Here is a 25682-nt window from a genome sequence, read left to right on the forward strand (position 1 = left end):
AGTCACCCTAACTTATTTTACTTCATGGTCTTTTTTTCCCCAACCTGAAAAATGTCTGATCTCTAGTCTATCTTAGAATTCAAGGAGTTATTTCTATGAATATCTTCTGGCATTCAAAATTCCTTAAGACTGTAGGTTATTTTTTACTCTGGTTGAACCAGTTCAATATATACAACCTCTAAGGCTGCAGTCCCCAACCCCTAGTACCAATCCATGGCCTATTAGGAACTGGGCCACACAGCAGGAGATGAGCAGTGGGTGAGCAAGTGAAACTTCATCTGTATTTACAGCCACTCACCATTGCTCACATCACCGTATAAGCTCCACCTCCTGTCAGATCAGCAGTGGCATTAGCGTTTCATAGGAGTGCAAACCCTACTGTAAACTCCGCATGCAAGGGATCTAGGTTGCATGCTCCTTATGAGAATCTAATGTCTGATGATCTGAGGTGGAGCTGAGGCAGTGATGCTAGTACTGGGGAGCAGCTGCAAACACAGATTATCATTAGCAAAGAGGTTTGACTGCCCAATAAATGTAATGTGCTTGAATCATCCTGAAACCATCTTCCCCCCCTGCCCCTGAATCCCGACAAGCCATTCCATAGAAAAATTGTCTTTTAGGAAACTGGTCCCTGGTGCCAAAAGGTTGGGTACTGCTGCTCTAAGATGGTAAGAAATCCAAACTAGCTAGAGTCATCTCATTTCTTAACAGAAGGATTTCTAGAATTTCTAGAATCTAGAAATGAGTGATGAGTGGTTTTGATATTTTTAAATACCAGCATCCATAGATAATACCTACTCATAGTCATTGCTTCCTTCAGGATATGAGCATTTTGAAAATCTGTGGGTAGTTTTCAAAATGCTTATGGCCATTAATATTCTTACAGTCCAATATTTTTCCTATTTTTTTCTCCTCACTTTCTTCCCTGCAACAGTTTTGCATCTTCTTCTCTACTACAAACTAGTGAGAACACACAAATCCACAGCATGGAAACCTGGCTCTACCCATCCCTACCTCTTTTGTGCTATATCAAGTTATGAACAAACAGCTTAGATGATAAGGGGCAAGGTATATTCTATTTATTATAGTAATATAGCTGTCCTTTTATTCACTTTTCCCATATGTTTTATGTTGGGAAATAATAAATTGTAATGATTAAAAGGACAGACTCTTCTGTAATTCCACTGCTTATTTGCTGTGTGGCATTACTAAATCTCTTCAAGCCCCAATTTTTTCATCTGTAAAAAGGAGACAATATTACTATATCATAAGATTATTATGAAGATTAAACAAGAAAATACCAAAAAAGAACTTGGAAGAATATCTGACAAATTTAAGCATTCGATAAATTATTTGGAAAAGTAATGTAAGGAACTCAAAATGGAGTCAATCTTTTGCTTTTAAGAGAAATGTCAAGTGCTTTTCAAAAAGGCAGTCCCTTCTGGGGTTCTTCACGTTCTTTGGAGTCCAACTAGGTAGATAGAGAGAGGCTCTCATGGGACACAATATCTATGCTTTTCACACTTTCATTATTCTTAGAATTCCTGATTTATCAAAAAATGTAAGAACAGAATAGCATGTCATAGGTTAACACATCATCTGTAATTCTGGCATTTGAAATGGTATATACAGAACTTTCTCTATTATTCCTTTACTATTTGATTCCACTTTAAGTTTCCCTTTCTGATCAGAAATGTAGCTCTCTGAAAGAAAATGCTGAACTATAGGAAATAAAAATGAAATGATCATTTGAAAACCAAACAGGGGTTTATCAGTCAAATTTCTTTCTAAAATAGAGTATTTATTTCAGACTACTTTTTGGTGACAACAGGGGAGAAAATCTTGACTCCAGCACATTTCTTGACTGATATGAAGAGCCTGCCCTACTTTGACATCTCAAAACCCTGAAATAAAAAACTGCTTCCTTAATTTAAATTGCACTCGTCCTCAATGGAAAGAGATTAGCAACATTTCCCTTCATTTTGATTTTTGATGCCCTGTTATTCCCCTGGTTTGCATTTAAGATCAGTCTTCCTTTAGACTAGAAATTATCTTTGCTCCCCAGACAGGTTTGACAGCACTCAATTCTTAAATGAATCTTATAAAAAAAAAAAAAGGAAAAAATGTACTGTGAAACAAAAAGATCTCATATTTTTCATCTTAAAATCTTTATTTATCTTCATTCTTCTTCAGAAACTGAAAACTCTAAAATTGATGGAGTCTCCAACTTTTAAATGTAGCTAAGTCAGAGGCCTTTTCTCACAGGTAAGTTCACCCAGCAACCGAGCAGCCTAAGGGGACTTAGTGCCGTAGCTAATGCTTGCACAGGCTTTAAGTGCCTATTGTAATTTAATAGCAACAAGTTTAGAAAACTAGAAAAGCAATAACTAGAATTCTCCTTCCCAGGGAGTTCAATTAATTCAATTGGGCATTCAGTTGCTAAATTTTTACCAGAGCTGGAGTCTCTAACCTTATTTCAATGAAAATAAGCAGAATACCATTAATTCCTTTTGGACAGTACATGTGATTGTGTGAAGAGGTTTGCGTGCTTCAGCTTGTAACCTATTTCCCTTGATATATGAACAATATTTTTCTCTTATTTTAACGCAGAAGCTTAAGGGTAAGGTGTCAAATTTGTCTTTTATTTCCTAATTTTTCCCTTATACTTCACCAGATGAAATACCATAATCAAAACCTGAAAATAGCAATTCTTCCCTTGACAATACTTCTGATTTCTACTTTTAACTAGATTATCTCCTGTCCCTTTCTTTTTCCCATGAAACACAAGTAAATGCGGCCTGGGTTGTTGACCATGAATGGTAAACACTGAAAACTAAATAAGATTAAGATATTCTAAGTCATTATAAATTTCCTTTAGAAAAAGAATTCAGTAAAAGAATACTCTGAAGTCTTAGAAATTGTGTTATAGAAGAATACTTAATAAAGCAAAAAGATATCCATCATATATTAAATGGAAGGGTAGGTTATAAAATACCATCTACTCTCTACCTCTCCATCTGCACCCTTTGCCCATTCTCTGTGGTCCAGTCATACAGTCATCTATATTCCTCAGAACTGGGGCAACCCCACACTTCCAGCCCCCTGATCCCCAACATCATCCACTAGAAGTGGCCCGTGACACTGTTGCTTTGTCTAATTTAGGAGTCACCTTTATCCCCATCTCTCTCATTCCACCCTACCCCCAACGCTTCATTCTTCCTTCGGCCTTATGGAAGTTGGAACTAGAGCTGCAGCAGGCATTTTGCTGCCAAAAAGAAAAAGCCTCAAGAGCAATAACGTGCTATGAAATGTTTAAACACCAGTTTTCCTTGGGGGGAGGAGGGAGAGCCCTTATATGTAGCATTTGGTGATTTCCTTGGTGTAAATATTCCCACTATGGTCTATTTAAAGCCCACAATGTGACAACACTCAGTATCAAGTAAGGAGGAGCTGTGTGCAGTAAACACACCATCGTATAGTATTTCCATCAAACGTTTCCAATAGATAGAAATAACGTCAAGGGCATAGATAATAGTGAAATGTAGAAAAATAATTAGGAAGTGATGAGTCTTCTGTACTTTGTTTTTAACTTCTTAGTTCATAAAATTTAATTTTTAATAATGGCTCTTTCATAACCAGCTCACAAATTCCTGGAAATTTAACAACTGGCTCTCTCAGGCTGGCTCCAGCATACCAGTGCTCAAGAGAATCACAGAGACATGATCCTGATAACATTGAGCCACCAAATCATTGCTAAACTCTGTCTACTCCAAACATTTTGTTATGTTAGAAAGGAAACCCATGTTTGATTAAGCTACTTAGTCAAGTTTTCTGTTACTGAGGATGGCCAATTTATAAACAAAAGAGGTTTATTTGGCTCACAGTTCCGTAGCCTGTACAAGAAGTGTGTAGCCATCAACTGCTGCTGGTAAGGAGTTTAGGCTGCTTGCATTCATGGTAGAAGGCAAAGGGGATAGGTTGTGTAGAGATAACACGGGACAAGAGGAAGCAAAAGAGAGAAGGGGGAGGTGCCAGGCTCTTTTTAACAACCAGCTTTCATGGGAACTAATAGAGCAAGAATTCACTCATCACCCCCAGGGAGAGCATTAATATATTCATGAGGGATCCACCCCATGACCACATATCTACCATTAAACCCCACCTCTAACATTGTGGATCAAATTTCCACATGAGGTTTGGAGGGGACAAATATCCAAACTATAGCATTCTGTGCCTACCCCCGCCCCCAATCTCATGTCCTTCTATCTAAAACAAAATACAATCATTCCAACCCAGAAATCTTACCTTGTTTCAGCATCAACTCAAAAGTCTGAAATCCAAAGTCTCATGTGAGACTCAAGGTAAGTTTCTGTCCTCTATAAGCCTGTGAAGTGAAAAACAAGTTATTTACTTTCAAGATGCGATGGTGGTACAGGCATTAAGTAAACATTCCCATTCCAAATGGGAGAAACTGACCAAAAGAAAGGGGTAACAGGCTCCACACAAGTCCAAAACCCAGCAGGACAGACACTAAATCTTAAAGCTCCAAAATAATCGTTGACTCCATGTCTCACATCCTGGGCACATGGTAGGAGGGGTAGCTCCTAAGGCCTTGAGTAACCCCTTCCCCGTGGCTTTGCTGGTTACAACCCATGTGGCTGCTCTCGTGGTTTGGAGTCAAATGCCTGCAGCTTTTCCAGGCTGGGGTTGAATGCTGTGGGTAGCTCTACAATTCTGGGGTCTAGAGGGCAGTGGCCCCACTCCCACAGCTCTACTAGCCACCACCCTAATAGAGTCTTTCTGTAGTGCCACCCCTGTGGCAGGCTTCTGCCTGGGCACCCAGGCTTTCTGTTACATCTGTCGGTTTCAGTCTGAAAATGTCGGTTCTTGGTGCGCTCATGGTCGAAGAATGACCAGATGCACCAAAGTAAGGCAAGGACGAAAATGAGGTTTATTGAGGAGAGAAAGGCAGTATTATAGGCCAAGAGCAAGATATAGGTTTACAGAGCATTATACATAATACACCACAGATGAAGACTGGACCCACTGTCACAGCAAAAGGCGAGCAAAAGGAAAGGGCCAAAAGGGGCTGGTTATGGTCCTTATCCTGTTTTATAGGGCCCGGATTGGGACCTCCCTGTGGCTTAGACGTCAACATGGAACCATTTTGATTGGACAGTTGGGAGTTGCATAACCCGAGCCATGTGGGTTCCAGGTCACTTTCTGTACTCTATCTTACCTAATGCTGCTTGGCCCGTGGCCTGGAGAGTCCTCTGCATTCTTTTGCAGCTGGCGTGCTAAGTCATAGCTGGCAGATTCATAGAGTATTCCCTCATTCTCCAGGTATGGCAGTAGCTCAGGGCAGGATTAGGGTGGGGCAGGACCAAGATGGGGGCCTGGGGCCCACCCTTGTCCTTCTTTCCAGGTGGGGCAATTGCACGAAGGCAATAGCACCCACTTTCATCCTTAGGAGACCTGGAATGCTTTGCTATCGACCTAACACATCCTCTGAAATCTAGGTGGAAGCCATCAAGCCTCCACCACTCTCCATTCTGGGTGCCTGCAGAGTTAGCACCATGTGGAAGCTGCTAAGGCTTACCATTTGCATTCGCTAGAGTGGCAGCCTGAGCACACCTGAGTCCATTTTAGTGATGGCTGAAGCTGAAGCAGTTGGGATGTGGGGAGCAGCATCCTGAGGCACAGTAGGGCAGAGATGCCCTGGGCATGGCCCCCCAAATCATCCTATTCTTTTAGGCTTCGAGGCCTGTGATGGGGGGGGTTGGCCTCAAAGATTTGTGAAATGTCTTTGGGGCCTTTTTTGTCTTGACTATTAGCACCTGGCTCTCTTTTAGTCATTCAAATCTCTTTCACAAGTAGTTGCTCCACAGCATCCTTGTTTTCCAAATTTTTTTCACTGTGCTTCTGTTTTAATTATAAATTCTACCTGTAGGTCATTCCTTTGCTGCCTGATATGATCACAAGCTGTTAAAAGTATCCACACCACTTGAGCACTTTGCTGCTTAGAAATTTCCTCCACCAGATAGCCTAGGTCATCACTCTTAAATTCAGACTTGCAGAAAGCCCTAGGACATGGACACAATAAAGCCAAGTTTTTTGCTATGGTATAACAAAAGCAACCTTTGCTCCAGTTCGCAATAAGTTATTCATTTCCATCTGAGGCTGCATTAGCATCACCTTTATTGTCAATATTTCTATCAGCATTTTGGTCACAACCACTTAACTAACTTCTATGAACTTACAAACATTCCTTCATCTTTTTGTCTTCCTTTGAGCCCTCCAAACTCTTCCAACCTCTACCCAATAACCAGTTCCAAACCCACTTCAACATTTTCATATATCTTTATAGCAATGCACTACTCCCCAGTATCAATTTTCTTAGTCCATTTGTGTTGCTATAAAGGAATACCTGAGGCTAGGTAATTTATAAAGAAACGATGTTTATTTGGGTCATGGTTCTGCAGGCTATACAAGAAGCATGACACCAACATCTGCTTTGGTGAGAGCTTCAAACTGCTTCCACTTATGGTGGAAGACAAAGTGGAGCCAGCCTATGCAGGGGTCACATAGCAAGAGAGAAATAAAAAAAGAGAGTGGAGATGCCAGGCTCTTCTTAACAAACAGCTCTTGTGTCTCATGAGAACTAAAAGAGCAAGAACTCACTCACCCTTCACTCAGGGAGAGAATTAATCTATTAATAAGGGATCCACTCCCATGACCAACATACCTCCCATTAAGCTCCACTTCCAACATTGGGGATCAAATTTCAACATGAGATATGGACGGGAAAAATATCCAAACCATAGCACTCCCATAATTTTCTGCCTTAGTCTTGTTGCTTATTTCATGCCTTTGTTGAGAACACTTCCCCTACTGGCAGTACCCTCAATATTCATGAACTGGCTCCTTCTCCAGGCCAAAGTCATCCCCTTAGAAAGTGTTTTCCTGGCCGGGGGTGGTGGCTTATGCCTGTAATCCTAGCACCCTGGGAGGCTGAGCCAGGAGGATTGCTCAAGGTCAGGAGTTTAAGACCAGCCTAAGCAAGAGCGAGACCTCATCTCTACTAAAAATAGAAAAAAATTCGCTGGACAACAAAAAAAAGTATAGAAAAAAAAAAGTTAGCCAGGCATGGTGGAGCATGCCTGTAGTCCCAGCTACTCGGGAGGCTGAGGGAGGAGGATCGCTTGAGCCCAGGAGTTTGAGGTTGCTGTGAGCTAGGCTGATGCCACAGCACTCTACCCCAGGCAACACAGTGAGACTCTGTCTCAAAAAAAAAAAAGAAAGAAAGAAAGAAAGTGTTTTCCTAATGCCCTATTCAATGTTTACACTTTCTATCCCATTCCTTTGTTTTATTTCATCACAATTAAAACTATCCAAAACTGTATTTTCTTTGTATGTTTATTGCCTGTTTCCATTGGGAAATGCTTTGAAAGAGGACCGTTGAACTACTGTTTCATTAACTGCGTAATCCCTAGCATCTAATTTAGAGCCTGGTGCATAGTAGGCAGTCAGTAGATATGAGCTGAATTAATGCATCTGTATCCCAATCTAATTCCTAAGAAGATAAATCAAATGAACCTGGCTGATCTGCCCAGCATAAGCCATACACACATCCTCCCTATTAAGCTGCTTCCAGTGGTGACTGGGATCTATTAAATTTCTTAAGATTTATTAAAGTTCTTAAAATCTCTGAGGAAGTTTTTTAATCATCTGAAGTTTGGATTTTTTTTTCTTATAATGGACTATATTTTTAACAGCTTTATTGATGTATAATATACATACCATAAAATTCTTCTGCTTTAAGAGTACAATTTAATGATTCAATTTTCTTCACAGAAATCAAAAAAATAATTCTAAAATTTATATGGAACTACAGAAGACCCAGAATATCAAAGGTTATCCTCAGCAAAAAGAACAAAGCTGGAAATATCACAGTACCTGACTTCAAATTATACTACAGAGCTGTAATAACCAAAACAGCATCGTACAGGAATAAAAACAGACATGTAGATGAATGGAACAGAATAGAGGACCCAGAAATAAATCCACACATCTATAGCAAACTTATCTTCAACAAAGGTGCCAAGACAATACAGTGGGGAAAGGACAATCTCTTCAATAAATGGTGCTGGGAAAACTGGACATCCATATACAGAAGAATGAAACTAGACCCTTAACTCCTGCTATATACAAAAATAAAATCAAAATGGATTAAAGGCTTAAATCTAAAACATGAAACTATGAAACTACAAAAAGAAAACATTGAGAAAGTGCTTCAGGACATTGGTCTGGGCAAGGACTTCTTAAGTAATACCCCCAAAGCACAGGCAACCAAAGAAAAATTGGACAACTGGGATCACATTAAGCTAAAAAGCTTTTGCACAGCAAAAGAAATATTCAATAAAGTAAAGAGACAACCCACAGAATAGGAAAATATATTTGTAAACTATCCGCTGGCAAGGAATTAATAACCTGAATAAGTAGCTCCAACATGTCAACAGGAAAAAATAATATAATCCAATTAAAAATGAGCAAAGAATCTGAATAGACATTTTCAAAAGAAGACATACAAATGGCCAACAGGTATATGAAAAAATGTTCAGCATCATTAGTCATCAGAGAAATGCAAATCAAAACTACAACAAGATATCATCTCACTTCAGTTAAAATGACTTTTATCAAGAAGATAGGCAATAAAAAATGCTGGCAAGGATATGGAGAAAAGGGAACCCTCATACACTGTTGGTGGGAATGTGAATTAGCTCAACCACTATGGAGAACAGTATGGATGTTCCTCAAAAAACTAAAAACAGAACTACCATATGATCCAGCAATTCCACTTCCGGGTATATATTCAAAGGAGGGAAAATCAGTATATTGAAAAGATATTTTCACTCTCATGTTTATTGCAGCACTATTCACAACAGCCAAGATATGGAATCAACCCTAGTGTCTATCAACAGATGAATGCATAAATAAATTGTGGTACATATACACACTGGAATATTATATATTAACAAAATGAATGAAATCCTGCCATTTGTAACAACATGGATGGAACTGGAGAGCATTATGTTAAGTGAAATAAGCCAAGCACAGAAAGACAAAACTTGCGTGTTCTCACTCATATGTGGGAGCTAAATATTAAACATCAATTGATCTCATGGAGACAGAGAGTAGAGTGAAGGTTACCAGAGGTTGAAAAGGGTAGTATGGAGGGGAGAATTAAGTGGGGATGGTTAACAGGTGCAAAAATATAGTTAGATAGTTAGATAGAATGAACAATATTTAATAGCACAACAAAGTGGCTATAATCAACAATAAGTTAGGGTATACTTTAAATCCTAACACAAATAAATGTTAAATACATGTAGTTTATTTGATTTTTTTTTTCCAGATCAAATAGTGGAAGAAACTTTACACTTTACAGAGTTTTTAAGTATTTTTTTTTATTGTCACCAGTTCATGCTTCATTCATCAGAGGACAGAGGCATTTGGGCCAAGTTGCTAAATCTCAGTTGAATTCTAAGTGAACCTCATGGCCTATCAAAGGGTCACAGAGAGGGTCTCAAACCTGCCATAGCTTCTAAAATGATTTGATAATAAATAGTTATGTTTTCTGCTCACAGCCAATATTCTTCCATGCTATAGTTACATCTTCTTATCTATGCTTCTTCTGAACATCAAGAGTTTCATGAACTTCCAGGCTAACAATACTTACAATCCCCTGCATATACTTTTTCCCTACTGCTATGGTCAGAATGTGTCCTGCAAAATTTGTATGTTGAAACCGAATTACCACAACGATGGTACTAAGGGTGAGACCTTTGGGAAGTGATTAAGTCATGAAGGTGGAGCCCTCAGGGGTGAGGTGAGTGTCCTTATAAAAGAGGCCCCAGTGATCTGCTTTGCCTCTTTGACCATGCGAGGGATTGCAGTGAGAAAGTGCCATTTATGAACCAGAAGACAGGCCCTCACCAGACATATAATCTTCTGGTGCCTTGATCTTGGACTTTTCAACCTCCACAGGAAATTTTTTTCCTGTGAGAAACAAATTTCTGTTGTTTATAAGCTACCCAGTCTACGGTATTTTTTTTATAGCAGTTAGAATGGACCAAGACATCTACCATTCCCACCATATATTTTTAAACTTAGAAATTATCATTACTCTTTGTGTGCATGTTATTTTACATTTGTGTGTGTGTGTGTGTGTGTGTGTGTGTGCGGTGGGGAGAGAGTGGCATGCAAATACCAAATAAATAGGAGGATCCCCAAATGCCATACTTTTGCTAAATGTTTGATAAGTGTTTGCTAGGCAAAACTTATTCACGGGTACAAAAAGTCTATCAGCATCATAGGTAAGAACCCCTCTCCCTATCTTCTTTTTTGGAATAATGCAAATTCTTTGCAGTTAAACAAAAAGGAAAGCATAAAATTACCTAGCAAGATAGTTTCTACGACTAACTGGTTGGTGTATGTTGCACAGGGATGTGGCTAATAGAGCCAAATTTCAGAATCTCATTCAATTTTCTTTAGATGAGATTAGGGATAGCCTCCTCCATTGTGAGAACATGCATCACACACTAAACTACAGAAGGCCTCTTCTTTTGCATAAATTGCTTTTCTTATGGCTCATTTTGAATCAGCTGCAGTTAATTTTGCTCCATATTCCAGTGATTACATCTGGAATCACAGTGACACTTTCAGTTTAGTTAACAACAGAGTGCCTGTGGCTTGTGTTCAGATGCTACAATAGCAGATTCACTGGGGCAAATATAAGTTTTTATAAGCAACCTCTTCCAGGAGAGTCAGGGGACCACAGAGCCAGAACAAAGTCTGAGCAGTACACTCTTTTCCTTTTCTCCCAATTTCCAACAGTAATTATAAAACTATGCAAGCTAAATGCTCTTTATCAAAGAATATTCTTTTTTGCTAAAAGGCTTTTATCAAACTTATCCCTTCAAATCCATCAAGACAAATTGGCTTTAATTTTTTTCTAATTTTAACATACCAGCTATGAAGGCAGGTTCACCAGCTCTCATATGCAATAAAAATTTGGTCTAACAGGCATTTTCAAGATACAATTGGAATCTAAATTGGTGGAAATTTTTTAATGAAGTTTTTTCTTTTTTTTTGTTAAATTGCCTTGCATGTTATGGAAATATAATTTTTCAATTTAAATAATTATCACTGCAAGCACATCATCTTATAATAAATAACCTAAGGAAGAATCAACACACCGTGACTGTGTGTTAATTCTTATAGCCTGAGTAATGGTGAGAAACCTCGCTAATAACAATGTAGAAAGATACATAATTAAGAAACATTACACAAATATAGTCTAGATTCCCTAGAATTTAAACAAACACACTTGAAATACTTTGATGCTTCCTAAACTAGTTTTCTTTTTCTTTCGTTTTTTCACTTTTATCAAATACAAATTTATCATTATGTGGAAAGATTTTCAGATAGAAATACTAACTTTTTGAGTGCAGCTATATCTTCACCTCTATGTATTTTTTTTCACTGTCACTCATTTTAATCCTGTACCTAGAGTTTATTGAAGAGGTAATTTCTTGAAAAATAAAAACCTTCACCAACTTGGAAAAGTCAGTAGAAAAAAACTTACAAATCTTTAACTCAGTATCCAAAAGCCTTAAAGAATACTAATGTCTCAATTATGCAGATAATATGGAAACTCCTTTGTGTTTCTGGTAGTGAATGATTATAATAGTTGATCCCACGTATCAATTATATGTGAACTTTTCTCTATTAAAATCCATAAATCTATTGAGAACCTTTGAAGTCCTGATATTACAATGATCAAATCATCATCATCATTATCTACCATATTTTGAGTCCCTGATATATATCAAGACTCTGCTAAGTCCTTACATGTATTGTCCTATTTGATAGTCAGAACAAACCCATGAAATAGATATAATTATCTCTTTTTACAGTTGAAGATCCTACAAAGGTCTTGTTCCTAAAAGAGCTTACAAGCTATTAAGAATTGATAGCGGAGGCCGGGCGCAGTGGCTCACACTTGTAATCCTAGCACTCTGGGAGGCCGAGGCAGGAGGATCCTTTGAGCTCAGGAGTTCAAGACAAGCCTGAGCAAGAGTGAGACCCTGTCTCTACTAAACAAATAGAAAGAAATTAGCCAGACAACTAAAAATATATAGAAAAAATTAGCCGGGCATGGTGGCACATGCCTGTAGTCCCAGCTACTCGGAGGCTGAGGCAGGATTGCTTGAGCCCAGGAGTTTGAGGTTGCTGTGTGCTAGGCTGATGCCATGGCACTGTAGCCCGGGCAACAGAGTGAGACTCTGTCTCAAAAAAAAAAAAAAAAAAATTAAAAAAGAATAGAATTGACAGTGGAGGAAGTCTTATATGCTGGTCAATCTCAGACATGCTGAAAAATTTGTGTTTCTAATATTTAAAATTGAATACTAAAATATCCCTTTTCAGACCATGTACCAAAATGAGCTTCACTGTGAAAGAAACATAATGAATCCTGATTTTTGCTAGTAGAAAACAGAAATAAAAGCATCCTAGGAAAGCCTTCAGAGGAATGAACGTACATGACATATGAAGGAAACAAGTTTATTCTACTGGAGTAAAGAGTGAACAGAAAAAATATTTCCAGAAATAAATCCAGAAATTTAGGGTAATGCAAACTGTGATGGGATTTAAGTTTCGACAATGTTCCTCTGCAGTTAGGAGACAGCCTACCTCTGAGATCATTTGTCATCAGTTCCTTCGTGGTGCTTTTTTCTCCTCTATGCATTCATTAAATAAATAATGATGTTCTTTCGGACTTTTCCCCCCAATTACACACTGTACCTGGTCAATTTCTCTCATATTTGGTAACTCAGTTCCTTGCTGTGCCCATGAATCATATATCTATTCCTCTGGCTAAGACCCCTTTTCTAAATTCCAAGCCTGTATATCCTACTGCTTATGAAACCTCCACTTGAATACAGCAGAGGCACCTCAAACACAACAGTTTGAATTGGAACTCATCTTCCTCCTCCCATCATCCCTACCCATCTATGCTCCTCCTTCTGTGTCCTCCTACTCACTCATCTTATCTCTCTCCCACAGCACTGAACACTCAGTGTCTATCTTGCCTCCCACATCCAATCAGTCTCCAAATCCTGCTGACTCTCCCCTCAAATATTTCTGTTTAATCTCTCCATAATGACAGCCACCATTGGAATCCAGATTATACCAACACTCCCAGTACTACAGTGATTACCCCCTAACCAACTGTAGTTTAATAAGAATATGTTTCAAAAGGTTTAACTGGGGGCAAGACAGAGAATGCATGGATATTCACCTTTCATGCTTAGTCTCCAAGATATCAAGAATTAATGAAAATGCATCAGATCGCAAAGAATCAGAAGTGGAAATGAAATATGCCAGTTGAGCAAAGTAAAAGCTGAGGAGTGAGGATTTTATTCTCCACATTCTGGAAGTCCCAATGAGACAGATACAAGTAAGTGTATTTCTGGTTTTGTGTTCTACATTTTCAGTCTATCTCCTTCTTTAGCAGGTACTCATGCTGCTCTTTGGATTATGTTTCAAATTTAAAAGATTCTAACGGATGTACTAGACCTATTTCTGACTAACTTCTGTGAAGTTAAAATGTTATTTTGAAAGAAGAGACTAATTGTCAGCTCAGCAACTAGGAAAATGGAATTTTTTGTGGCACTTAATTACAAGTTGTTAGAAAAGTTATCAACATTAGTAGAGAGAAACCTTGAAATGTAGCTGAAGGTAGTGTTTATACTATTATTATAAGAACCAGATAACACAAGAGCTGCTCTTCTGCTTTTATACTAGCTGTCTGGCTTAAACATCAAGAGAAGATTAACTGAATTAGAACTATAGCCATTGTATGGGATGAAAAAAAACCTCACCTAAGCATAACCCAAGACAGTTTGCACTCTATCAGTTAAGGAAGACAAAATTAGCTGCATCGTTTTTTATAATTTTTACAATATATTTAAATCCTGTGAAATATGCAACACCCTGAATCTTCTTTATGTCCTCTGAAATTACTGAATTGACTAAAGCAATTCCTCAAAAACTGGTATCTGATAAGTTCACAAAATCTCATAGCACTATTCTAAAGAATCTGACTATATTGAACATTTGCACTTGAAAATTTGAAATAGGAATTACTTATTCATTATGATCAGCTTGGGCATTTGAAGACTCAGAGCTCTAATGTAAACAAAAATTCTAATTTTAATTATTATAATCCTCTCTGAAAGTACCATGAAAACTAAACAAAAATTAGATCTCTAATTAAATGTTCAAGAGAAAAAATAAACATAGTTACCCATTAAGGCTGACCATTATATTGATTTAAATATAATATTTAACTATTTAAGACATTTCTCAGTTTCTCCCATGGAGATTCCATTTCCAAAGTATTCATTTTATTTTCCTCAATCACAACATTGCAAAATTTGAACTGATTAATGACTGATTTCCCACAATCAGAACATGGAATATTCTTAGTTCAATTTAACACTATGGCATAGTATGTCATAGTTCAGTTGTTAGGCTGGTAGAGACATTAACTCAATGTTTAGTATAATGCCAAATTAGCTTTTATAAATTTAAATACTATACTCTTAGAAAGATCCACCTCAATATCTTGTTAGCATTTTACTGCTGCCATACATTTAGCAGATGGCTAAAAAGCATAAAACATTCTATCTTTCCTCCTTCGAAGATAAGAATCCAAATTTATGTTGTATATTTCCCAATTCATGACAATTGAATGTCATTATTTCCTTAGAAAAAAATAACAGTGAAAAATATTAAGGATCCTGCTATCATGTGGTTCTGCATGCCTAGCATGTGAAACAACATAAAAGGCTACAAATGATTGTTATCATATCTAATGATACTGCAAAGCTTAATTACTGCCATTGATGTGAGCATATAATGCCAGATCATTTTCTCTTTGTCTCTGTTCTCTTTCCATTTAACGTCTAAACCATATTGTCCTTTACCCTTTGGCCTCAATCTTTTATTTTTGGCTGAAAAAACTGAAGACCTATTTCACAATCTAGATCTGTTCAAAATATTTAAGCCCATTCCAAGGCTTTCTAAATGGCTAATAGTTGGGAGAAACCATTTTCCAAATAATTTAAATACAAAATAATAAAATGAGTATACTATTGATTCTCTTAGCACGTCACTTAATGCAAAGAAATACCTTATCAAATACCTTATGCCTTTTATCATAGATGGATCTTTTAATCACATATCGATTGGCTGAATTTCTAGTAGTCTTTTTTAATGTATGTAATTGCATATCTATTTTCATATTCTATAACTTCCTCACTGTGTCTTCTAAAACTCATGCATTATAACTCTATGAATCAACTCAACTGTGGCTCCCCAAAACAAAGTAAACTTACATTACAAAAACACAAAAGACATATGGATGGAATTCCATAACATTAGAATATTGCATTGTATCCTAGTTCATGACAAATGCATGCATCCTTTAAAAGTAAAATCCTGGAAGGTTGCCAGTATTTATTTTTATTATAATATTTCCTGAATAATATAAAAACAGCAATAAATTTCTGATGTTTATAGCTCATAGATAATAGGAAGGTCAACCATAAAATTATTTTTATAATAAAATTCAAATTAATAGTACTAGTTTAATATTTTGGACAAGATTGTTTTGCTGAAACTAAATAGTGATCTTCTTTTAGATATTAGTCTGATATCATTATGGACTGATCTGAGAATGTGTATCAAAATAAACTTCTGAAAAAAAATTTTAATATCATTTTGAAAATTCTTCATTAGGAATGTACTGTTACATTTACTGCTAGTGAACCATTATGTAAGTTTGTACCTATAAAGACAGAATTTGTGCAATGTGAATATGGAACTAAATGCACATGTCTTTTGAGTTCGACATAACTAATCTGTTCTAGTTATTCTTTCATGGATCTTCACTATTCAAACTAATGTGAAATCTGTTATAAAACTTTTTGGAGTTCTTTGGACTTCCTCTGGCTCAAATGCCTCATTCTTAGATTAAATTTGCCTCTCTTCTTTTCTCATTAGCCTGTTACAATTACTTTCTTATACCATGCTATTTTTTGTGGTATCACGTCAAAGTTTGAACTGACTGAATAACTTAAAAATCAAGTCATAGTCTATGAAAATGACTGCCAAATGTAAATTATTTCAAAAAATAAGATTTTCGAATAACTGGTAGAAATAGTTCCACATGAATACAATAGTAGATGTAGAATATTAGCATTTTAATTTTAGAATATGTTAACTTAGCAGCAGCCAGTATGCCCTCTAATATATGAAAGTAAAATTGCTGTCATTTCAGGTGACCACTGTGCCCTAGAGTAACCATACACATGAAACCAAATGCTGGACTGTAGTAAGAGTGGAGTGTTTGGTTACAAAGTGGCCATCCACATACTAAAATATTCTTACATAAGCATTTTAATTATCATTGAAACAAAAACCCAGATACAAAAATTACTGTACCAAAATATTGCTCCTACATTATCTTCATAATATAAATTGACCCCAACAATTTTTTTTTAAAATTTTGACATAGAATTTGCTTTAAGAGACTGCTGCCATTAGTCATTAGCTGATAACTGAGAATGTCTATGAAACAACTAAGAGAAAAGTCCAGCTTAGCACAGACAACCACTTTCAGACTCTGAGCATCAAATTGCATATTCATGTTTTTTGTCTGCCTTTGCAAGTGTGAATTCTGCTGTACTTTATTTTGATTCTGTGTTTTATTAAATGATGTTATCATATCTTTGAGCTTTAATGGTAAAAAACAATCCATATATGTAAGGATGCGTTTATGCTTGTGACAGGGGTAATTGTAAAAGCTCATTACTTTAAAAATAATTTTAATTGTGGTAAAAAATACATTTAACATAAAATTTACAATATTAATTGTTTTTAGGTGCACAGTTCAGTGGCGTTAAATACATTCACATTGTTGTGCTACTATCATCACAATCCACCTTCTGAATTCTTTTCATCTTGCAAAACTGAAACTCTGTATTCATTAAACAACTCTCCTGTGCCCCCTCCCTCAGGCCCTCGAAACCACCATTCTACTTTCCATCTCTATTAGATTGACTACTCCAGGTACCTCATATAATTGAAATCATGCAGTATTTGTCTTTTTGTGACTGGCTTATTTTACTTAGGATAATGTCTTTAAGATTTATCCATATTGAACCATGCATCAGAGTTTCTTCTTTTTAAGGCTGAATAATGTTCCTTTGCATGTATACAACACATCATGTTTACCCATTCATCTGTTAATAGATGCGAGTTGTTTCTACCTGTTGGCTATTGTGAATAATGCTTCTGTGAGCATGGGTATACAAACATCTCTTGGAGTCTCCAATTTAAATTCTTTTGAAACATATGTAAAACAGAAACGGAATTGCTGCATCACATGGCAATTCTATTTTTAACTTTTTTGATGAAACACCTTATTATTTTTCACAGTAGTAGCACCATTTGACCTTCTCACCACAGTGTACAAGGTTCCAACTTCTCCATATCCTCACCAGAACTTGTTATTATTTTTATAGCAGCCATCTTAATTGGTGTGAGATAAAAAGCCCATTACTTTTGAGCAAAGGCCTCATTGAAGTTCTTTTCAGGATTTTCTTAGTGGTGTCTAAGTTACTTTTTTGATCAGTATTGATCAACCACTATATTATTTGTAACTTGTGATAACAAAATACAACCACTTAGTTAATTCTTAAAAACAATATGATTGTATTTCAAATCTTTATTTAGCTCCTAATCCTTTGTCTGCATTAATAATTTTATATCACAACTTTTAATAACATGTAGTTTCTTAGGAATGTAAATATAGAGTTATGGATGAATAGCCTATTTTTATTACCTTTTTCTATTTATATCCGGTGTATGTGAATGAATGGCTTATTTCTAATTTTGCTTCTGCCATTGATTTGCAGTGCCTTCACTTAGTAGCTAAGCCCATACTACCAAAGAAAAAAGCATTACATTTTTACTGTCATAGAAAGTTTTGATAAAATGTTGCTAAAATTTTTAAAAGAGTTTTAGTAAGATCACGTTCTAGTGATTCATCTTCAGTTACGTGCTTATCATTTTCCTACCACTTTTGTTTTTGTCATGAGACACCTTACATATTTCTGAGTATTGAATGTGTACCTGATTGTGACAGTTAAAAATTTCTCTAGGCCGGGTGCGGTGGCTCACGCCTGTAATCCTAGCACTCTGGGAGGCCAAGGCGGGTGGATTGCTTGAGCTCAGGAGTTCACGACTAGCCTGAGCAAGAGCAAGACCCCATCTCTACTAAAAAATAGAAAGAAATTCTCTGGCCAACTAAAATATATATATATACAAAAAAAAAAATTAGCCAGGCATGGTGGCACATGCCTGTAGTCCCAGCTACTCGGGAGGCTGAGGCAGTAGGATTGTTTAAGCCCAGGAATTTGAGGTTGCTGTGAGCTAGGCTGACGCCACGGCACTCACTCTAGCCCGGGCAACAAAGCGAGACTCTGTCTCAAAAAAAAAAAAAAAAAATTTCTCTAGTAAGATATATATTAAGTGAGGAAAAATTGGCTGAGAAAAGGTGGGACACTTGAGAATGCAGTTTACCTCCAGAGATTCCACACTGTGGGTTGGTGGCCCAGTTCTAAAGGACAGGATACCCTGTCATTCCCTCACTGGTAGTAACTAAGTGACCCACAGAAAACTTGGATCCTTCTGTTTATTAAAGCCCTGGAAGCTTTTGTCCCATACTTTTCATCTCAATCTGTAAAACTTTCTGTACGAAACCATCTTTCCCAGTGCTGATGGAACTTGGAGAAAACTAAAACTAAAAACAAAACAAAAGACGTCATTTCTACACTGATTATGAGCAAGCTACCATAACTATATAATGCAGTTGACAGAGAGGAAAGAAGCCTATACCATCATTCCCTGTAGACAAATTCCTGGAGAAATGAATTGCAATGCATGACCAATTATGGATATGTCACTTTGTCAGAACTGGAAACAGTTATTCCCCATATGTGTGAGTTCTGGCCATTACTAAGTTGTATAAAAGCTAATTATTCATAAGTGTTGATCATTTCAATTTCATCTTTTGAAAGGAAATTTGAATCTTTGTTACAACTGCTTAACTTACAAATTGTTCATTAATTTTGCCCCTGGCTGTAACCTTAAAGCATTAAATATTTTAATGCTTCTTGATAAAAGAATGAATTTTTCTCTACTCTCAAGTGTATGGTCTACAGATTTTCTCGAATAGGCCAAAGAACCAATGTATTAATTGGCCAATGTTAGAACTTCGTTTATCTGTTACAATTGACCCTAATTTTCTTTTAACTGGTATCAATTATATACTGATCTATACAACATATTTGATATAAAAATAAGACCTTTCCCCTCCAAATTTAAAGTAATGGATAAATCATAATTGTTGACAATGTTGTTTATCATATTAAAGTTGATGATGAATCAGTATTTAATGTGTGAGTGTCAACACTTTTCTGTAGATTTTCATTCCCATTAAATTGTACTTGTAGTTTTACCATTCTACAATATCAATATTTTTCATTCATTTCCCTTTTATTTTTGTTCATATTCCATCTATAACTCACCTTCCTAATTAAAAAAAAACATGAAGCTTTACCTTTGTATGTTCCTCATTATTCTCTCTACGATTTTTTATTTCCAGTAGGGTCATATTCTTATTAATACTAAATACAAACATCTTTATTATTCTCACTCTAGTTATTATAGACTAGTGAAGCACTTGCTCCATACAATAGTTCTTCATTGATTATCCCCTCCATTCATTGGTTTCTGCTTTTAAATTTTCTCTGCAGCCAGTTTTACCCAATGTATTTCATATTCTGTAACAGGTGACTGAAACTATTCTCTGGTTTCACATTTAATGAGGCTGATAACAGTTTACCCAGAGTCTCTTTGACTATTCTGACATGTCAGAAAATACACCCATTACTTCTCACTTATTTATACTCATTTATGTTAGTTAGGTTAGTATGACTGATAATACTTTATTCCTTTCATTTTATGCATGTGTAGAAATTTTTTCTTCTTCATATCAATTAATATGGCCCACCACTATCCCTATGTTTACAGTAAATAAACATAAATATGAAGATTATTGATATAAAAATATCTTCTAAATTATATTATTAATATATGGTAATAAGACTATTCTTAACATTTTCTTAAGCTACTATATATAGTCACAGGCTCTTAAGTTCCATTTAGATCTGAGAGTTGATAGATGTCACCTGATTTTAGAGAAATAGGGAAGTTGATTAGTAGTTACATTACTCCACTTCTCAAAGAAAAAAATCCATATCTTTGTGTGAGCGCACTCAAAAATTACTTCACCTTTTAACTTAAAATGATAATTAATAGTGATAAGAAGTTAATTTAGAGAGTTTCTGCTTTACTTATTATTAACAGCCAGTTATATATCCAAGGCTTAGCCATTCAACAGAAAAGTTGGGTAGACTTTCTATGCAAACTCTTCATAGCCTGGAAGGAAAAAAATAACATCTTTCATACACAGTGTGCTTATACCCATGACTAGGGCAAAAAGGCATTGCCCAGAATTCCATAAAGGTAGGGAGCAGCCTGGGAACTTCAGTTGGACTTTGTGCTTCTCCCGCTTGTAAGGTTTCATGGTCATGATTCTAGCACACCTCAGTTCCCAGCTGGCACATTCCAATCTCTGATCACCTCATCTCTGCCTTTCAAACTGAATACCCTGTCACAGAAAAGAGTGTTACAGCATTCTTGACTTTTGACTTGAAATATCTGTCCCTTGACTTTGAGCACTGCTGATTCTTGCTAACTGTCTCAGGACCTGTTTCTGGTCACTGTCTGACTCCTGGCTCTTTCTCAACTGGATTTTCTGGTTTGGGATTTCTATTATTACCTATTAGCTGTGGTTTTCAGTTTTCCTTAACACAGAATTTATCTCCATCTGTATTGAAAATTTGTTTGGTCCATACATGGAAATGAAAAAAAGTTAATGAGGAAAATTTCCAATTAAGTACATATGTCTACTCTCCCATGTGTAAAAATCATAGAAAATAAGAAAATATCACCTAAGAGCACATTTAGGAATAACACTGATCGGGTGTCCGGCAGATATGGGTGGGGGAGGGGATAGGTGTATACATACATAATGAGTGCCATGCGCACTGTCTAGGGGATGGACACGTTTGAAGCTCTGACTCAGGGGGATGGGGGGAGGGGCAAGGGCAATCAATATACGTAACCTAAACTTTTGTACCGCCACAATATGCTGAAATAAGAATAAAAAAAAAAAAAAGGAAAATAACTCTCATTATTTACAGAGGATATAATTATATTCCTAGAAAAATCCAACTATATAGACCAAAAAATACAATAAGATGAAGAAGAGAGTTTCATAAGATGGCCTGAATACAGTATCAACTGACAACAGCAACAGCTCTCTCATAAACCACATCGCCTATGAAATCCCACTCACAGACTCTGAACTATAAAAATAAGTAAAAACTATAAAATACATGTAAAATTTACAAAATATAAGTAAAGTGGGAAAATAAATTGAGAAAAACTTTACTAGGGGTCAAAAAAGAATCCCAGCTAGGTTAATTCCTGAATGTGAAAGTTCGATAAAAGTATGATATATCCACAAATCAACCTATACAGTCAACATGATCTCAATCAAAAACCCCAAAGGGATTTTTAAATAAAATTTGAAAAGCTGATTTTAAAGTTTATATTAAAGAATGTGATGGGGGGGTGGGGGGAGGGGATGGGTGTATGCCTACATGACGAGTGCGTTGCGCACCCTCTGGGGAATGGTCATGCTTGAAGGTGCAGACCCGGGGAGGTGGGGGGGGGGAGGGGATGGAGGTATGACTACATGATGAGTGCCAGGCGCACTGTCTGGAGAATGAGAACGGACGCGCTTGGGACTCTGACTCGGGGGGATGGGCAGGACATGGACAATGTATATGACCTGAACTTATGTACCCCCATGATGAGCTGAAATAAAAAAAATAAATAAATAAATAAAGAATGTGTGCAAAAATAGTCAAAGCAGTTGTGAAAAAAGTAGAAAAATAAAACACTGAAAGCAGAACTTGCCCTATCAGATATCAAAATACATTATAAGTAATTAAAATATTGTGATATAAGTACAGTGATATAAATGTAGACCAATAAACCATTTTAAAATTTATGTAGAAATTGTCTATGTGATGCAAGTAACATTCAAACTCAATTTGTAAGGGGAAGGAACTATGACAAAAATAGTAGTAGATAATTGGCTATGCATTTATTAAAGAATAATGCCAAATTCATATCTCATAATGTCCACAAAAATAAATGAGCAATGATCAGACCGTAAACTATGAAAGTATTAAAAGGAAATATAGACAAATATTTTCGTAATCTTAAGGTGGGTTAGGCCTTCATACATAAAACATAACACACAGAAACCACAAAAGAAAAGAATAATAATAAGCATACAAAAATTCTTTAAACTTCAGTGTTTCAAATGATATTGTCTTAGTTTGAATTACTTGGAAGAAAAATATGAGACAAGGCAGATGAATTTCAGTGCAGGTAATTTACTTTGGAAGTGATCACAGAGAACAGAAATGAGGAAGAGGGAAAAAGGAAATTAAGAAAATGAACATAAGGGTAGTAACTTTTTTGAGACTGATGTGGTAGACAATGGGTTCTCAATTTCCCGTAATGTTTCCTTGAATTTCTCATAAAAAGAAGACAGTGGATATTTATATATTGTTTCCTATCCCACTTTGGCTGAGGGTCACTCCCAGGGGTCTAACTTCCTACATTTCTGGGCTTCATTTGCACAATGACTAAGTGAGTTTTCATAACTTCAGAAAAAAGTAGAGAAAAGCACAATTCACGCTTCCGGTACTACTATGTCAATGTGAGTCTGAGCTTGCACAGAACTCTTGCCACACTGTAGCTGCAATCAGATGTGGGCCAATGGAATGTGACTCCACACATTGAAATATTGACTACAGTCCACCTTTTGCACCACTTTTATCTGTCAGTGTCCCACATTAAAACCACTCTGTCTCTAACTTTTCAAATTGGTGACCAGCTGCAGTCTTTAAAAAAGGCTTGATACAGAAATTTAGTGGAATAAGCTATAGTATCCAGAGCTACTGCTGAGTGCAAAGTCATAGTTTTCTCTTCTTTTACCACCAATTCTAGCATTCTCAGGCTCATTCTCTAGAGTTCCTATCAGGTACTGATGACTAGGGGAATTATCAGCTGCCCATTGGTGGTCATAACTTCAGTTAAGGTAGAATCCTTATTATCTCCCTAATACAAGCTTGGAAACCAGAAGCTCTATTCTGTAGATTCTAGAGTTGTGTGGACAAAAAGCACAGACTCCTAGAGTGGGTTATTGAAGTCATATTGGGAAAGGTAAATCCTACTTTCTCCGCTTGGTCCTTGAATCCATGTATTCTGACTATGGAAGATATGACCTCCTATAGTGGGAGTTTGATCAAATTATATAATTCATCCTGAAGGACAGCAGTTGAACTTTGTAAGACATCATCTCCAAACAGCCATAGCTGTGACTTAAATAAGGCTATTTCAAAGTTTTATCAATTGGCTGCTTGATGAGTAAATCCTATTGTCATGTTTAAGGATTTGTTTTAATAGATTCCCACATCAGTAAATCAGACATTCTCTAGTAGTACTTTATACTACAACTAGAGCTGGCAAAATCATATTTGGAGTGGGTGTCAATTTTAGTAAGAATGAATCACTGCCCCCCACAATGCATGAAAAGGTTGTCTATAATAATCTGACACTAAGTGCATAGCTGGTCTGCTCAGGTATATCAGGAAAACAGAATTGGGCTCTGCTCCTGAGAGGTCAGGCATTCAGCAGTGGCAGTAGCTAAATCATCCTTGGCAAAAGAAAGCCCATGCTATTGGACCCATGAACAGTCTTCATTTGTGCTATGACAGCTATTGAATTTGTGGGCCCTTAGAGCAAGCAATAGTTTGAGGACAAAGGCTGGATGACATCTACCAGATGAATCACCTACCCACTAGCTGTTCAATGCCTCCTCTGCAGTGGATGTTTTTTACTGGTCATTGACATGTGACACAGAAAAAAGTCTGCATATATTCCCGAAGGTCCACCCATATGGCTCTTTCAAAGACTGTCTTGCCTATAATATTCCAGTCATTCTTCTCTCAAGCCCTTTTCCAGAAAGTCCATGAATTTTTTCTATAAAAACCACACAGTAAATATTTTAGGTTTTCTGGTCCATACAGTCTCTTTAACAACCATTTAACTCTGCCTTTGTAGCATTTAAACAGCCATAAAGATTACATAAATAAATAAACATGGTTGTGTTTTAATGTATCTGTATTTATGGACACTGAAATTTGAAGTTCATATGATTTTCACACAACATGAAATATTATTTTTTGAAATTTTTTTCCACACTTTAAAATGTAAAAACCATTTTTAACTCACAAGCCATACAAAAACAAGTGATAGGCCACATTAGGTTTGTAAGATACAGCTTGCCAACCCCTGTTCTTGACAAAGAAGCCAAGTCATGCACTGTTGAGCAGGAAACCATACACAGTCTTCCTTCAGGCCACTTTTCCATCCACTTGAAAGTGAAAACTAGGTATACTGTTCTTGGTCCTGCCCAGGACCCGTGACTTCCTCTCATCAGTATCTTTTTAGGGGGCTGTAGTACATCAGTATTCTGTATTGGGCTCACACCACCATGTGGAGCCAGCCTACATATGAACTGGGCCCAATTTCTCACCTACTCCATCAGTTAGCTGACGAGAAGGCTCCATGAGGTCATGGCAACATGCCTGTCCTTTGAATCTGTTTGGGCCCAATCCCTAATAAACAATTTCAATCATGCAAAGAATTGCTGATGTATCTGCCAGACATCATGACTCTGACTCATTGGATCTGACAAACCTTGTTCCTACTGGGCAGCTACAACCTCATGGCTCCTTGATATTTCGTGGTAAGGCACTCAGTCACCAAAAGGGCTTAATAGCCTCCCAGAAGCTGCTTTTCAAATGGCAGGTAGTTTTCTCTGCCAAACATATCAACTTCCTCTAAATGCCTGGGAGAATGTGCAGTAACTCTCCTATGGCAGCTTGCTGCATGTAGCACTATTGGATTTGTAGGATCAGATGCCTCAGTGACAGGAAAGTTTATACCACATCTTAGATCTGGTGAAGAATTCTCTATTTCATTGGACCTCACTAAAAATTGGCAATCTTCAAAGTAATCAAATAGTTATTAGAGGAAATATTCCCAAGAATGGTATGTACTGTCTCCAAAATCCAAATAAGCCCAGGTGCACCAAGCCATGCACTGTGCTTTTTTCTAAGAGTTGAAGGGTTAGAGGTGTGACGATTTGTTTTTTACCTTGAGGGCATGTTCCAGCAAGTCCCCAAGTCATTACCCCAAATTTTACCAATTTGGCAAGTCCCTAAATCTTTGTAGGATTCATCTCCCATTCTCTCTTATATGTGTGTTTTAGAAGAGCATCC

The sequence above is a fragment of the Lemur catta genome, chromosome 5 (genome assembly GCF_020740605.2).
Source record: "Lemur catta isolate mLemCat1 chromosome 5, mLemCat1.pri, whole genome shotgun sequence".
In the NCBI taxonomy this organism is placed as follows: Eukaryota; Metazoa; Chordata; class Mammalia; order Primates; family Lemuridae; genus Lemur; species Lemur catta.